Raw genomic sequence first — 16,656 nt, forward strand, 5'->3', positions numbered from 1 at the left:
AGACCGACATTACGCATACGCTTACGCGAGACTGGTTCTACCGACGTGCTTCACACACAGGTGGCTAATGGGTGTCTGTTTCTCCAGCTTTAGTTGAATCAGATTCAATGAACAGGGTTCTTTCTGAAGATCAAAAAGCAATCACTATACTGCCTTGTGGTTTTTGATGCGTAGGTAAGAACGGTTCTTGCTCTGCCCGTAGCAGCCACGTAAAACTTGCAACAACAAAGTAGAGGACGTCTAACTTGTTTTTGCAGGGCATGTTGTGATGTGATATGGTCAAGACATGATGCTAAATTTTATTGTATGAGATGATCATGTTTTGTAACACAGTTATCGGCAACTGGCAGGAGCCATATGGTTGTCGCTTTATTGTATGAAATGCAATCGCCATGTAATTGCTTTACTTTATCACTAAGCGGTAGCGATAGTCGTAGAAGCAATAGTTGGCGAGACGACAATGATGCTTCGATGGAGATCAAGGTGTCAAGCCGGTGACGATGGTGATCATGACGGTGCTTTGGAGATGGAGATCAAAGGCACAAGATGATGATGGACATATCATATCACTTATATTGATTGCATATGATGTTTATCCTTTATGCACCTTATGTTGCTTAGTTCGGTGGTAGCATTATAAGATGATCTCTCACTAAATTTCAAGGTATAAGTGTTCTCCTGAGTATGCACCGTTGCTACAGTTCATCATGCCGAGACACCATGTGATGATCGGGTGTGATAAGCTCTATGTTCACATACAACGGGTGCAAGCCAGTTTTGCACACGCGAAATACTCAGGTTAAACTTGACGAGCCTAGCATATGCAGATACGGCCTTGGAACACTGGAGACCGAAAGGTCGAGCGTGAATCATATAGTAGATATGATCAACATAGTGATGTTCACCATTGAAAACTACTCCATCTCACGCGATGATCAGACATGGTTTAGTTGATATGGATCACGTGATCACTTAGATGATTAGAGAGATGTCTATCTAAGTGGGTGTTCTTAAGTAATTTGATTAATTGAACTTTAATTTAGCATGAACTTAGTACCTAATAGTATTTTGCATGTCTATGTTGTTGTGGATAGATGGCCCGTGCTGTTGTTCCGTTGAATTTTAATGCGTTCCTAGAGAAAGCTAAGTTGAAAGATGATGGTAGCAACTACACAGACTGGGTCCGTAACTTGAGGATTATCCTCATTGCTGTACAAAAGAATTACGTCCTGGAAGCACCGCTAGGTGACAAACCCACTGCAGGAGCAACACTAGATGTTATGAACACCTGGCAAAGCAAAGCTGATGACTACTCGATAGTTCAGTGTGCCATGCTTTATGGCTTAGAACTGGGACTTCAATGATGTTTTGAACATCACAGAGCATATGAGATGTTCCAGGAGTTGAAGTTAATATTTCAAGCAAATGCTCGGATTGAGAGATATGAAGTCTCCAATAAGTTCTACAGCTGCAAGATGGAGGAGACTAGTTCTGTCAGTGAACATATACTCAGAATGTCTGGGTACCACAACCACTTGACTCAACTGGGAGTTGATCTTTTCTATCTCTTGAGCACTGCGTTGGTTTTCCCTTGAAGAGGAAAGGGTGATGCGGTAGAGCAGCGTAAATATTTCCCTCAGTTTTTTAGAACCAAGGTATCAATCCAGTAGGAGGCCACGCATGAGTCCCTCGCACCTACACAAACAAATAAACTCCTCGCAGCCAACGCGATAAAGGGGTTGTCAATCCCTTCACGCTCACTTACGAAAGTGAGATCTGATAGATATGATAAGATAATGTTTTTGGTATTTTTATGATAAAGAGAAATAAAGATGCAAGTAAAATAAATGGCAAAGGAAATAACTAAGTATTGGAAGATTAATATGATGGAAAATAGACACGAGGGCCATAGGTTTCACTAGTGGCTTCTCTCGAGAGCATAAGTATTACGGTGGATGAACAAATTACTGTTGAGCAATTGACAGAATTGAGCATAGTTATGAGAACATCTAGGTATGATCATGTATATAGGCATCACGTCCAAGACAAGTAGACCGACTCCTGCCTGCATCTACTACTATTACTCCACACATCGACCGCTATCCAACATGCATCTAGAGTATTAAGTTCAAGAGAACAGAGTAACACTTTAAGCAAGATGACATGATGTAGAGGGATAAACTCATGCAATATGATATAAACCCCATCTTGTTATCCTTGATGGCAACAAAACAACACGTGCCTTGCTCCCCCTACTATCACTGGGAAAGGACACCGCAAGATAGAACCCAAAGCTAAGGACTTCTCCCATTGCAAGAAAGATCAATCTAGTAGGCCAAACCAAACTGATAATTCGAAGAGACTTGCAAAGATAACCAATCATACATAAAAGAATTTAGAGAAGATTCAAATATTGTTCATAGATAAACTTGATCATAAACCCACAATTCATCGGTCTCAAGAAACACACCGCAAAAGAAGATTACATCGAATAGATCTCCACAAGAGAGGGGAGAACTTTGTATTCAGATCCAAAAAGAGAGAAGAAGCCATCTAGCTAATAACTATGGACCCAAAGGTCTGAAGTAAACTACTCACACTTCATCGGAGAGGCTATGGTGTTGATGTAGAAGCCCTCCGTGATTGATACCCCCTCCGACGGAGCTCCGGAAAAGGCCCCAAGATGGGATCTCATGGATACAAAAAGTTACGGCGGTGGAATTAGGGTTTTGGCTTCGTATCTGGTAGTTTGGGGGTACGTAGGTATATATAGGAGGAAGAAGTACATCAGCGGAGCAACATGGGCCCCATGAGGGTGGAGGGCGCGCCTAGGGGGTAGGCGCGCCCCTACCTCGTGCCTTCCTGGTTGATGTCTTGACGTAGGGTCCAAGTCCTCTGGATCATGTTTGTTTTGAAAATCACGTTCCCGAAGGTTTCATTCCGTTTGGACTCCGTTTGATATTCTTTTTATGCGAAACTCTTAAATAGGCAAAAAACAGCAATTCTGGGCTGGGCCTTCGGTTAATAGGTTAGTCCCAAAAATAATGATAGAGGCGAGGGTCCCGATCTTTCGATGAGATGATAACTATCGATTTGGTGGAGACGACTTTGACGATCCGACTACAAACGTGCACGACGTTGCGCCTTAGCAATCGCTAAACCAACTCCGAGAGGTTATTGACCACGCCGGAGCATAATCAACCTGACAACGAAGGTCTATTCCTGCAAGCAATCGAAGTACAAGCAAGAATATGATAAAGCAATCTGAATATTGCGAATATATATGAAGTATTGATAATTGTGGGGATCCGTAAGCGGTCTTGGTCTGGTCGGTGGACACAAACGAAGTACACGAAGTTGCAATAGCTAACTTTTAACTAAACAAATCCCAAGAAAAAAGCTACTAGATGGATATACTTATATAGGACCAAGGGGTGGCGGCCAAGGAGGTGGGAGGACGTCCCAAGGCAGCCTAAAACTAACCCTAGGTCGTACAAGGCTCATGGGCCCAAGTGGAGGTGATGCAACACCTTTGAGCTTGTAGTTTGACTCGGATTCTGCTGCAATGTTAGATTGTTTCATCTGTAACTCAACGCTCCGGACGAATTTGAAGGTGAATCCAATTGGGTTGGAAAGAGCACGAAATCTAGTTTCCAAAAAAAGAATCACCCAATTCGGAGTCCGTATGAAAAAGTTGTTGGCGTTTTGAGTCAGGTATGTCTGTGCAGTCCGAATCTGAATCCAGAACGTGAGAGACTTGGACTCTATCTTCTCTTGGCCCAAAAGTGACGTGACAGGAATTTTTGAACATAACCTAAACTTCTCCTTTTCCCTTATCTTCATATGTGGATTGTACAAATATCCCATACACCTGCAATTAGACAAAACACAAAAGTGTGTGAAGTATTTTTGTTCTGGATAACATAAATAGATTATTGAATAGTTTGCATTAGAAATCACCTGACAAATATGCATGTATGCAATATTTTTGGTCGTATCCAAGGTAGTCATGTCCTCATCATCCTCCCCTTTTTGAAAACAAAGCCGTCCTCGGCATTGCTTAATCTGAAATGTGGCTAACAAAAGAGACAAGGTGTACATGTTGTATATGTATATGTCATCCATTTTAACTTCCCTTGATATTTGCACATATGTCACATGTATACATGAGTAACTTTCATTGTTCATAAAATCTAAAGCCAAAAAATTATCACAAGTAGTAGAAGGCATGAAAATATTACAACTCAGTTTGCACATATAAGTGAAGCTCTTATTCACTTCAAAAGATTGGCAATGTTCATCATTAAACCATCCTAACTTCGATGAATAAACCTTACTTGCATCAAATTTACATGATACAACATGCGTAAATAAGAAAACATGCAATAAGTCATTGGACACAGAATCATCATCAAGATTAGAGGTCATATCAAAATGATTAAACATTGGTTCTTTTGCATCAACAATTAATTCAATGGGTGCACTCAAAATTGTTGATATTTCAGTTGTTTGATCACATGACGCATTCATGACAGTAACAAGAGTCCCTAAAATAGGTGGTGTGCTCAAATCAACATGTAACTCAACACATGATGCATTCAAGTTAACTAGGCATGCTTCATTCTCATGTGAAGTTATATCATCAATACCTTTACTGTTACCTCGCAGAGATGTAGCTGATGTAGGCACGGACGTTGACAATGTACCATACTCTTGAGATTATATCGCGCTCATAATCCGAGGTGGGGCTGCTCTAGTAGGTGCAATAGTGGAGTAACCAACCGGCGGTGGTGAGCATGAACTGGAATAGTAGTTGTTGTAGTCACCCAATGCATCCTCCTGTATTTGTCTCTCAAAGGTACAAGCACGGACATACATACCAGTAATGCAACGAGGAATATACTGAAATCTTGCCTGAATATCATGGTTCAAACCACCAAAAAATCTATTCATTATATCATCCTCAGATTCTTCTATGTCACAATGATGCATATAAGATTTGAACTCTTGGTAGTAAGCATGAACAGTGTTACTGCCTTGTTTTAATTGCTCCAATTTGCGACGCAATTCACGACGATAGTAAGGAGGAAAAAATTGTTGTCTCATTACAGCTTTCAAAACTTTCCAAGTTGTGGGTTGGTTATCAATGTTTTTCTTACAATGTACACTCCACCAAATAGAAGCAAAACCAGTAAATGCTCTAATGGTAGCTCGTACTCTCTCAAGTTCAGAAAAATCATGGTGACTAAAAACTTGTTCTACTTCAAGCTCCCAAGCTAGATAAATAGCAGGATTAAATCTACCCTCAAATGATGGTAAAGAGATAACCTGACCATATGCTTGTGTGTGTTGTCCCAACTCTCGTGATGGTGAAGATGTGTCTGTCGTCCAAGAACTTCTATCACTGGAACCTGTCATGATTAGTAGAAACAAGAACCAAAATTCGAGAATAGTGTTCCTATGAACTACTAGGATGTGGTTGTAAAGTGCTCACAGTAAAGCAAATATCAATATCTTACAAGTTCTTACCATGCGGCAGGTGGTGACAGGCAACCAGTGGTGTCAAAAAACTCCGAAGATTGTGTAAAACGATTGCCAGGGGAACGTACGTATACACGGTGTAGAAATATGTGGAGCTGGGTTGGCTATATATGGTAGCAAAAGATTAGCAATAATCAATTCAGAGATGCAATGTTGAATAAACGCTCAACGATGGTACTGTGCTGGTCCTAGGCTAGACCAAACTAGAGACGCGAGCCTAGAATACTAATGAGGACACGCCGTAGAACAACTAGCATCAATAAAGGATATGAAGTAGCTCTGGACAGCAAGATATAAGTGAAGATCACAATAGCAGTAAAGATAATGATATGAAACAACAGCCAAGCAGGATATATCAACAACTTTCTCTTCAACTTTTTCTTTGGAAAAAATTGTGCCAATTTTTCTCAAGAATATCAATGACTCAAGATTTCAAATGCAAAAAGAATCACTCAATTCCGAGTTGATATGAGGAGTCAAAAAATTCTAAAACTGGTCTGAAAAACTAGAATAAGCTATGTTCGTGAACTTCGAAGGGCAAAAAGACCTATTTAGAAGCTGATGTTGAGGTGCCAAATACTGAACTAGCTTCTGCAACTATTTAGATGCGGCTCATCTCTAGCTTTCATTTGAGTACTCGCGGAGCCAAAACGGACTTCGTATGAGGAAGTTATGCCTGTTTTACTGAACAGTGCACAAAACAGATTCCAATCCGAATTCAACTACGAGATTGAGTCTAGATAGATCTGAATTTTGTTTTTTTCCTCCTCTCTTTTTTTCCTCACACTTTTTTTCTTTTCCTTTCTTTTTTTTCTCTGGCTTTTTTTTACTTTTTTTCTCTGTCTTTTTTTCTCTCTCCCTCTTTGCAAAACAAACTAGATAAGATGTAGATTGGATCAAGCGAAGATGGGAACGATCTTAACTATGATTATGACAATGAATGGTGGGTAGCACGTGGAGGAAATTGATGAATGGGTGGTGGACAGCGGAAGGGATAATGATGCAGCGGCGACGTGACTAATTTGAACAGAACTCGAAACTCTAAACAACCTAGACACTAAGAACCAGCAACTCGACACGACGATGCAACCGATAATTCAACTATGCAAGCAATGAAAAGAAAATTGCAAAGGCTCAGACTGGCTTGGACAAAGGATGAATAGATCTAACTTTTTTGTGGCTTTTTCTTGGACAATAGGTAAGAAAAAAATCTAATCTAGGATAAACTGGAAATTCTCATCGAGCAACCTGAAAACTGATACCACTTGATAGAGGCGAGGGTCCCGATCTTTCGATGAGACGATAACTATCGATTTGGTGGAGACGACTTTGACGATCTGACTACAAACGTGCACGACGTTGCGCCTTAGCAATCGCTAAACCAACTCCTAGAGGTTATTGACCACGCCGGAGCACAATCAACCTGACCACGAAGGTTTATTCCTGCAAGCAATCAAAGAACAAGCAAGAATATGATAAAGCAATCTGAATATTGCGAATATATATATGAAGTATTGATAATGGTGGGGATCCGTAAGCGGTCTTGGTCTGGTCGGTGGACACAAACAAAGTACACGAAGTTGCAACAGCTAACTTTTAACTAAACAAATCCCAAGAAAAAAGCTACTAGATGGATCTACTTATATAGGAGCAAGGGGTGGCGGCCAAGGAGGTGGGAGGACGTCCCAAGGCAGCCTAAAACTAACCCTAAGTCGTACAAGGCTCATGGGCCCAAGTGGAGGTGATGCAACACCTTTGGGCTTGTAGTTTGACTCGGATTCTGCTGCAACGTCAGATTGTTTCGTCCGTAACTCAACTCTTCGGACGAATTTGAAGATGAATCCAATTGGGATGGAAAGAGCACGAAATCTAGTTTCCAACAAAAAAAGAATCACCCAATTCGTAGTCCGTATGAAAAAGTTGTTGGCGTTTTGAGTCAGGTATGTTTGTGCAGTCCGAATCTGAATCCAGAACATGAGAGACTTGGACTCTATCTTCTCTTGGCCCAAAAATGACGTGAGAGGACTTTTTGAACACAACCTAAACTTCTCCTTTTCCCTTATCTTCATATGTGGATTGTACAAATGTCCCATACACTTGCAATTAGACAAAACACAAAAGTGTGTGAAGTATTTTTGTTCTGGATAACATAAATAGATTATTGAATAGTTTGCATTAGAAATCACCTGACAAATATGCATGTATGCAATATTTTTGGTCGTATCCAAGGTAGTCATGTCCTCATCAAATAATATAAAAGTGTATAATAAACCCAATAATGTCCAAAACAGGATATAATATAGCATGGAACAATAAAAAATTATAGATACATTGGAGACGTATCAAACATCCCCAAGCATAATTCCTGCTCGTCCTCGAGTAGCTAAATCATAAAAATAGAATTTTTGATGTGGAATGCTACTTGGCATAATTTCAATGTAATTCTTCTTAATTGTGGTATGAATATTCAGATCCGAAAGATTCAAGACAAAAGTTCAATATTGACATAGAAATAATAATACTTCAAGCATACTAACTTAAGCAATTATGTCTCTTCAAAATAACATGGCCAAAGAAAGTTATACCTACAAAATCATATAGTCTGGCTATGCTCCATCTTCACCACACAAAGTATTTAAATCATGCACAACCCCTATGACAAGCCAAGCAATTGTTTCATACTTTTAGTGTTCTCAAAATTTTTCAATCTTCACGCAATACATGAGCATGAGCCATGGACATAGCACTATAGGTGGAATAGAATGGTGGTTGTGAAGAAGAAAAAAAGGGGAAGATAGTTTCATATCAACTAGGCGTATCAACTGGCTATGGAGATTCCCATTACTATATATCAATGTGAGTGAGTAGGGATTGCCTTGCAACGGATGCACTAGAGCTATAAGTATATGAAAGCTCAAAAAAAAGAACTAAGTGGGTGTGCATCCAACTCGCTTGCTCATGAAGACCTAGGGCATTTTAAGGAAGCCCATCATTGGAATATACAAGCCAAGTTCTATAATGAAAAATTCCCACTAGTTTATGAAAGTGATAACATAGGAGACTCTCTATGAAGATCTTGGTGCTACTTTGAAGCACAAGTGTAGTAAAAGGATAGTAGCATTGTCCCTTCTCTCTTTTTCTCTCATTTTTTTTATTTGGGCCTTTTCTCTTTTTTTAGTCCAGAATCTCATCCCGACTTGTGGGGGAATCATAGTCTCCATCATCCTTTCCTCACTTGGGACAATGCTTTAAAAATGATGATCATCACACTTTTTTATTTACTTACAACTCAACAATTACAACTCAATACTTAGAACAAAATATGACTCTATATGAATGCCTCTGGCAGTGTACCAGGATATGCAATGAATCAAGAGTGACATGTATGAAATAATTATGAACGGTGGCTTTGCCACGAATACAATGTCAACTACATGATCACGCAAAGCAATATGACAATGATGGAGCGTATCATAGTAAATGAAACGGTGGTAAGTTGCATGACAATATATCTCGGAATGGCTATGGAAATGCCATGATAGGTAGGTATGGTGGCTGTTTTGAGGAAGATATATGGTGGGTGTATGATACGGGCGAAAGGTGCGCGATATTAGAGAGGCTAGCAATGGTGGAAGGGTGAGAGTGCGTATGATCCATGGACTCAATATTAGTCATAAAGAACTCGTATACTTATTGCAAAAATCTACAAGTTATCAAAGAAAAGTATTACACGCATGCTCCTAGGGGGATAGATTGGTAGGAAAAGACCATCGCTCGTCCCCGACCGCCACTCATAAGGAAGACAATCAATAAATAAATCATGCTCCGACTTCATCACATAATGGTTCACCATACGTGCATGCTATGGGAATCACAAACTTTAACTCAAGTATTTCTCAAATTCACAACTACTCAACTATCATGACTCTAATATCACCATCTCCATATCTCAAAACAATTATCAAGTATCAAACTTCTCATAGTATTCAACACACTCATAAGAAAATTTTATTATTAATCTTGAATGCCTAACATAATAAAAGCAATTTACCACGCTGTTTTGTAGGACTCTCAAAATAATCTAAGTGAAGCATGAGAGAACAATGGTTTCTATAAAACAAATCCACCAACATGCTCTAAAAGATATAAGTGAAGCACTAGAGCAAAAACTATATAACTCAAAAGATATAAGTGAAGCACATAGAGTATTCTAGCAATTTCCGAATCATGTGTGTCCCTCTCAAAAGGTGTGTACAGCAAGGATGATTGTGGAAAACTAACAAATAAAGACTCAGATAATACAAGACGCTCCAAGCAAAACACATATCATGTGGTAAATAAAAATATAGCTCCAAGTAAAGTTACCGATGGAAGTAGACGAAAGAGGGGATGCCATCCGGGGCATCCCCAAGATTTGGCTTTTAGGTGTCCTTAGATTATCTTGGGGGTGCCATGGGCATCCCCAAGCTTAGTCTCTTTCCACTCCTTGTTCCATAATCCATCAAATCTTTACCCAAAACTTGAAAACTTCACAACACAAAACTTAAAGTAGAAAATCTCGTGAGCTCCGTTAGCAAAAGAAAACAAAACACCACTTTAAAGTACTGTAACGAACTCATTCTTTATTTATATTGGTGTTAAACCTACTTTATTCCAACTTCTCTATGGTTTATAAACTATTTTACTAGCCATAGATTCATTAAAATAAGCAAACAACACACGAAAAACAGAATCTGTCAAAAACAGAACAGTCTGTAGTAATCTGTAGCTAACACAAGATCTGGAACCCCGAAAATTCTAAAATAAATTTCTGGACGTGAGGAATTTATCTATTAATCATCTGCAAAAAGAATTAACTAAATATAACTTTCCAAATGAAAATTAAAGCAATTCTCGTGAGTGCTAAAGTTTCTGTTTTTTACAGCAAGATTAAAAAGACTTTCCCCAAGTCTTCCTAACGGTTCTACTTAGCACAAACACTAATTAAATACAAAAAACGCAACCAAAACAGAGGCTAGATAAATTATTTATTACTAAACAGGAGCAAAAAGCAAGGAATAAAAATATAATTGGGTTGCCTCCTGTCGGGGAAGCTGATCCACCAACACCTATGGGGACCGGGCCCCTTTCGGTTCGGAGGGGGGCGGAGGCCGCACAAAGAGCGGATCGAGGCAGTACACGCGAGCAGTTTTACCCAGCTTCGGGCCGCACGGATGCGTAAAACCCTACTGCTGCTTGTTTGTGTGTATTGAATTCTTGCTCAGGAGCGATGGACGCTGCCAGACCGAGCGTGAGAGTGTCCCTGATGTTTCGAATGAGCCGAACCTCTTCTACGTTGCGCTTGGGCCTCCTTTTATACTTCCAAGGGGTCACCGATAGGTGGCAACGTAGACTAGAAGGGTAAAAATGGAAAAGGATGCGGTAGGTGCAGCTACCGCTACTGTGGACACAGTGCACCCTACCTAACTCTGACGGCAGGGGACAAGGTCATTGAATGCCCGTCTGAGTTGCCTAAACAGTGCAAAAAGTGACCGTTAGGAGCGCCACCGTTTGCCACGATGGCCTTCTCTTCATCTCCGCTTGCCACCGTGTACCCCTGGCTGCACAGGCTCCCGCCACGCGCCCCTGAGGAAGCCTCATGGCGACACGCGGGTGGGTGCGCTGGCAGCGGGCCCCCGGCGAGTACCTTGTCGGGGTCGTCGTCTTGTCAAGTCCAGAAGCTTGTCGCTCACCGGACCTTGCCGGGACGTGCGGTGCATCGCGGCAAGTTTCTTGAAGTGCCGTGGTTGGCCTTCCCGGCAAGCTCCTCTTGCCGGGGCCTTGTCTCTTCCCGGCAAGATCCTCTTGCCAGGGCCTTGTCTCTTCATCTTGAATGCTTTGTTCTTGAATGGCTCCAAAGGAACCCACGGAGGACTCTGGCGGTCGTCCGGCAAGCCTTGCCGCGCGGCGCTGCAACTGCCCGTGCACAAGTTTGGGATACTAGGGTACCCCTACTCTAGTACACCGACAGGAGCCCCCGGGCCTGGGCCACACACGGTGCCGAGCGCTATTGGGCCAGGCCCTAAACAGGGCACGGGCACGCGCGGAGCCTGGATTATGCCGAATCTAACTCCGTATCCACCGCGCCTCCCGTAACGGCACGCGTCAATCGCGGAGTCGTGGGAGAGATTGTGGGTGGTTGTTTATTGGGAAGGCCGAAATGTCCGCCCCGTCCCTCTTTATAAGCAGGGGAAATAGGGGCATTTCCCCCTCCTTCGCCCTTCGCTGCTGCAATCTCAGAAATCTCCGCCGCCCTCCTCCGCTTGCAGAGTTGAAAGAGGGCAGCGCTCCGCCCCCGTCGCTGCTGCCACCACCAGCGCCGTCGATCTCCCCCACCGCCTCCACCATGCCTCCGAAGCCCGGGAAGGGGAAGGCCACGAAGGCCGCGGCCGCAAAAGCTGTGAAGTCGACCGAAGCGCAGCGGCTTGAGGCGCTGCGGAAGGAGCGGGCCACTTTCCCCCCCGAGCTCTCCGCGAAGGAGCTGAGGGAGTGGTACTATCTCTTCTGGTCGACGGAGATGCGGGCGCATCCGCGCACGAAGGTACTCTCCGCCATCGCCTCGCAAGCAGCTCCAGTTGGCGGATATCCTTTCTTCGCCGTGTTCTTCTACTGCGGGCTCTGCCCGCCATTCTCTGATTTCTTTTGCGATGTCATGAACACCTATGGACTCCACCTCCTTGACTTCACCCCCAACGCCGTTCTGACCATGGCAGTTTTCGCCCATCTATGCGAGAACTTTGTCGGAGTCCACCCCAACGTAGCTCTCTTCTGCCATTTCTTTATGCCTCGTGTCGAGAGAGGGGAACCTCTTGCCGGCGGGATCGCCTGGATCTCGCGGGCCGGCAAGAAGGAGACCTATCTGGAGGGGGAGCTCCGCAGCAAGTGGGACAAGTGGAGAGCAGATTGGTGCTGGGTTGTAGAAGAGAGCCCGCAGCCGTTCACCGCCCTGCGCCAAGCCCCAGCAGTGCGTGGCAATGACTGGAGCGCTCTGTCCGTGGACGACGACAAGCTAAAGATCGCCACCACTCGGATCTTGCGTCTCAGGCTTGCCGGGCTGACTGTAGGAGCTGTCGGCGCAGATTTCCTTCGCCGGCGCATCGCCCCTCTGCAGGCGAGGGGGAGACCCGCCTGGGAATTCGGAGGCCCGACAGATATCATGAGGTTGCGCCCAGGCCTCAACTTCAATTTCACCGTCATAGAGTTGGACGGGATACTCAAGGAGATATTCAAGCACGACCCACAGCATCCCGAGTGGTTCAGGTTGCCGGCAGGCGTCGTTCCTCTGTGCAACAACTCCTCGCGCGACCGCATCTGCGCCATGATGCCGTTGTGTGATTCGCACGGGATCGCTCCAACTTGGCAAGAGCCTGCCGGAGACATTGTGCAGCAGTTCTTCAACAACCTAGTGGAAGTAGCGGTCAATGCTGACGACAAGAAGCTCCTCACCCGCGACACCACCGATCAAGAGATGGAACGCATCGCCACCAGGGCGGAAGAGGCGGTGGCAGCCGCAGCCGCGGGTGAATTTGGGTTCACGGTGGAGGAAGCGGACGCGGCATCGGCGATGAGTCTTGCTGAGCGGGAGTAGCCCGAAGACGAACAAGAGCTTGTCGCGCCCGATGCCGAGTTGAGTGAGCCCGCCGAGGGTGCGAGCGGCCCGCCATCTCCGGGGAGCTTGCCGGGAACAGGGCCCGGAATGCAGCCCCCAGTGCAGCCAAGAAGGCGCCTCCGCAGGATCGGGGACGCAGCAGGGCGGCAAGCTGGTCAACAGCCGCAGCGCCGCGCGACGCGCTCCGCCGCGGCAAGTACGGTTGCCGCGGGTGCGCCTCCCGCCGCAGTGGCAACTGGGGCGGGGTCATCTCGGGCTGGCGCCGCAGTCCCTGCCAAGCGGCCAAGGGATCCCACCCCTCCACCTCGTCGCGCCGGAGGTGGGCCGAACTTCGACCTCTCCGCGCTCAGCTCCGACGAGGAAGAGGAAGAAGAGTAAGATTCCCTTGTTGTTCTTGTAGTTCTTCAACTTGCCATTCCTGTCTTGCATCTGATCTGACCCACCCTGGACTCTCCCTTTTCAGGACTCTGGCCCAGAGGGCGGCGAAGAGGGCCAAGGCTCAGGTGGTGGTCATCGAGGACGAGCCCACTGCGACGACAGGAGGCGCGCCCGAGACCACCTTGCCGAATCCGGCCATCACTTCGCAGAGCAGCCCCCAGCGTAGCCCCCAGCGTAAGCATATGGTTTACTTTCTACTTCTGGGTGCGCGTGGTTGCTCTTTTCCTTTGTTGACATCTGATCACTGGTTTGTTTGCGCAGGAGCAGAACAGCTTCATCAGGAGGGCATGGTGATCTCCTCCGACTCGTCGTCTACTTCGACTACGCCGCCAAGGGCGGACTCCCCGGCAAGGGAGCGTTCTCCGGTAAGGGAGGAGCCTCCGGCAAGGGAGGAGTCTCCGGCAAGGGACAGCGCCAACGATCCGCCGGTGGTGGAGTTTATGACAGCGGATCCCAGCACAGGTAATCTTTCCTGCCCGAAGCTTTCTTTCTATTCTTCTGCTGATTTTTCTTCTTGAGTGCTTATTTGACTTCTCATTCTTCTCCGGTCGTCAGGTCCACCCTCCGCGGATCTGATGGAGACCGAGGCGGGCGGCGGAGAGGACGCGCGCGGCAACACTGATGATGCCGCGGCCGCCGAAGACGGAGCTAGTGCCGATGTGCCTGCCGGTGAAGAGGCCGCCAAGGCTGCCGGCGAGGAAGCTGGCGGGGGATCTAGCGATCGCACTGACGGCCCTGAGGCCGCAGGAGCGTCAGGCGCTGCACCGACCGCCGATCCCTCCGCCGCTGCCGCAGCGTCAGGCTCCGAGGAGCCCCAGCCCGGTGCCTATCTGAAGGCTGGCGAGGGCATCTTCATCAAGCTCCCTTGGGCGTCAAGCTCCAAGGCGCCGGTGGAAGGAGAAGTTTTGGATGGGGAGGTGCTCGCCTCCGCCGGGTTGTCGATCGTTGATGCGCCGGGAAGCAGCAGTGACGAGCCCGAGGAGGAGCGGCTGCTGCGGAGGCTGCTGGCGCTCTATCGCGCCCGTCAAGTCAAGTTGGAGTCCCGGGAAGCGCTCGTCGCGAAAGCGAGCGTGGATATAGAGAAGCGCGCGGAGGAGCTCCGGGGTTTTCGCCGGGAAGCTCTCCGGGCCTTGGCGGAGGAGCGGGAGCAGCTTGCTGAAGAGGGGAAGGCCTTCCTCCTCGAGAAGGCCGAAGCTGAAGAGCAGCAGCGGCTCACCGACGAGAAGCTGTACGCGCGAGAAGGCGAGCTGGCTCAGCGGAAAGTGAACCTCGACAGCCACGAGGAGGAGCTTGCCGCGCGCGAACGAGCACTTGGCGGATCGCTCCAAGAGGCAAAGGATACGGCTGCGGCTGCCGAGACTGCCAAGAAGGAATTTGAAGTAAAGGTGGCGCAGCTGGAGGCTGATCTGAAGGTGGGTCGCGAAGAGCTCGCCGCGCTCAAGCTGGAGCGCGAGAAGGACGCCCTTGCCCACGATGAGCTGCAGGGCCAACTCTCCGAGAAGTGCAAAGAGCTGCGCGCCACCAAGGATTCCAATGCTGATCTGGAGCTGAAGCTGGCCACCCTGACGGAGACGTTGGACGGCGCCAAGAAACGGGAGGCGGACTTGAAGAAGGACATCAAGGCCAACGAGGCGCTGCTAGCGAGGGCCGCCGAAACCCAGAATCTTCTCAGAGATACTGTGGCGCTCTGGACGGAGGGCCTCGTGAACATTGCTGCAGTCATCGAAGAGGAGCTGGTGCAATTGGGGGTGGAAGGCTTCGGGTACTCCTCCGACGAGAACCTCCAACCCAGCGCCAAGCTCACTCTGTTCTTCAAAGGCGTGGCGGCGGTGCTCCAGCAACTCCGGGAATGGATCCCAAAGCAGTTGGCCGACGAGTCACGCTCGATTTGTGCCGGAGTTCTGGAGAAGGTGCTGGTGAAGGTGGCCTTCCGCAATCCGGGCCTCAACCTCACCAACGTCCTCAAGAGGCTGCCGGCGGACGCTGATCTTGACGCACTTAAGGCCCTCGTCGCACCCATTGTGGACAAGGTGAACGAGGTCAAAAGGGTTGACGGCGGTCGCGTAGATTAGGCCGTCCGTTTTCTTCTTTTCTTGTCGCTGCCAGTCATGTCATGGGAACACTTTATTAGAGGCGCGACAAGTTATTTTTGTAATATAACTCTATCTTAGGCAAAAAATTGCTGTGTTACTTCCTTTACTCGACTCTTGGCTTTGTATGGTTCTGCCCTATGCTTTCTAGGGAAACTTGCCGGTGCAGGCACCCTTGCCGCGAGCGCCGAGTGCGGAACTTCAGCAGCCTGCTCGCGGGGTCGCTACCGACAAGCAACCTTGTCGCAACTAGTTGCAGCTCACTTAAGTTGTTGAGCGGACTCGAAACAAAGTAAGGGCGCAGCTAGCTACGAGTTGGTTCCTCCGCGCATAGGTTTTCCATACAAAGCACGGTCGTTCAAGGAAAATAACTCAAAAACTTAAAAAAAACTGATTGCTCAAACTTTAGCAACTTAGCTTTTCTGTCGTCTGCTTCCCGGCAAGGAGAAACTTTCTTGAACGGCCTGGTCCACATCATTATCTTCTCCTTCCCCCCCAGTAAACCTTGTGGGTGAGGGAACCTTCCTTCTTTTGAGAAAGAAACAGAGAAATAAAGTAATGATATGGAGCCTTGGGCTCGTTATCGCTTACCGGGGTCTGGTGCTACACAAAGTGTCAGATAACATATGCGAAAAAGGACTATAGCATAAAAAAACTGACAAGATGTGCGGGGCACATGAACTTCACTGGTGCACGGGGTCTGTGCCCGGCTTTGTACAAAGGATTACATGCAACAGCGGCAAGACTTGTACAAAAGGTGGTTGCCGGAAAAGCTTCCGGCAACCGCGCCCTACGGGTAAAACTTACGAAGATGTTCTATTTTCCAGGAGTTGCTCACCGGAATGCCATCTTCGGTCTCAAGGCGGACAGCGCCGGGCCTAGTGACTCGTTTCACCCGATAAGGGCCTTCCCACTTCGGCGTCAACTTGTTGGATGTCT

Source organism: Triticum aestivum, chromosome 2A, assembly GCF_018294505.1.
Source record: "Triticum aestivum cultivar Chinese Spring chromosome 2A, IWGSC CS RefSeq v2.1, whole genome shotgun sequence".
In the NCBI taxonomy this organism is placed as follows: Eukaryota; Viridiplantae; Streptophyta; class Magnoliopsida; order Poales; family Poaceae; genus Triticum; species Triticum aestivum.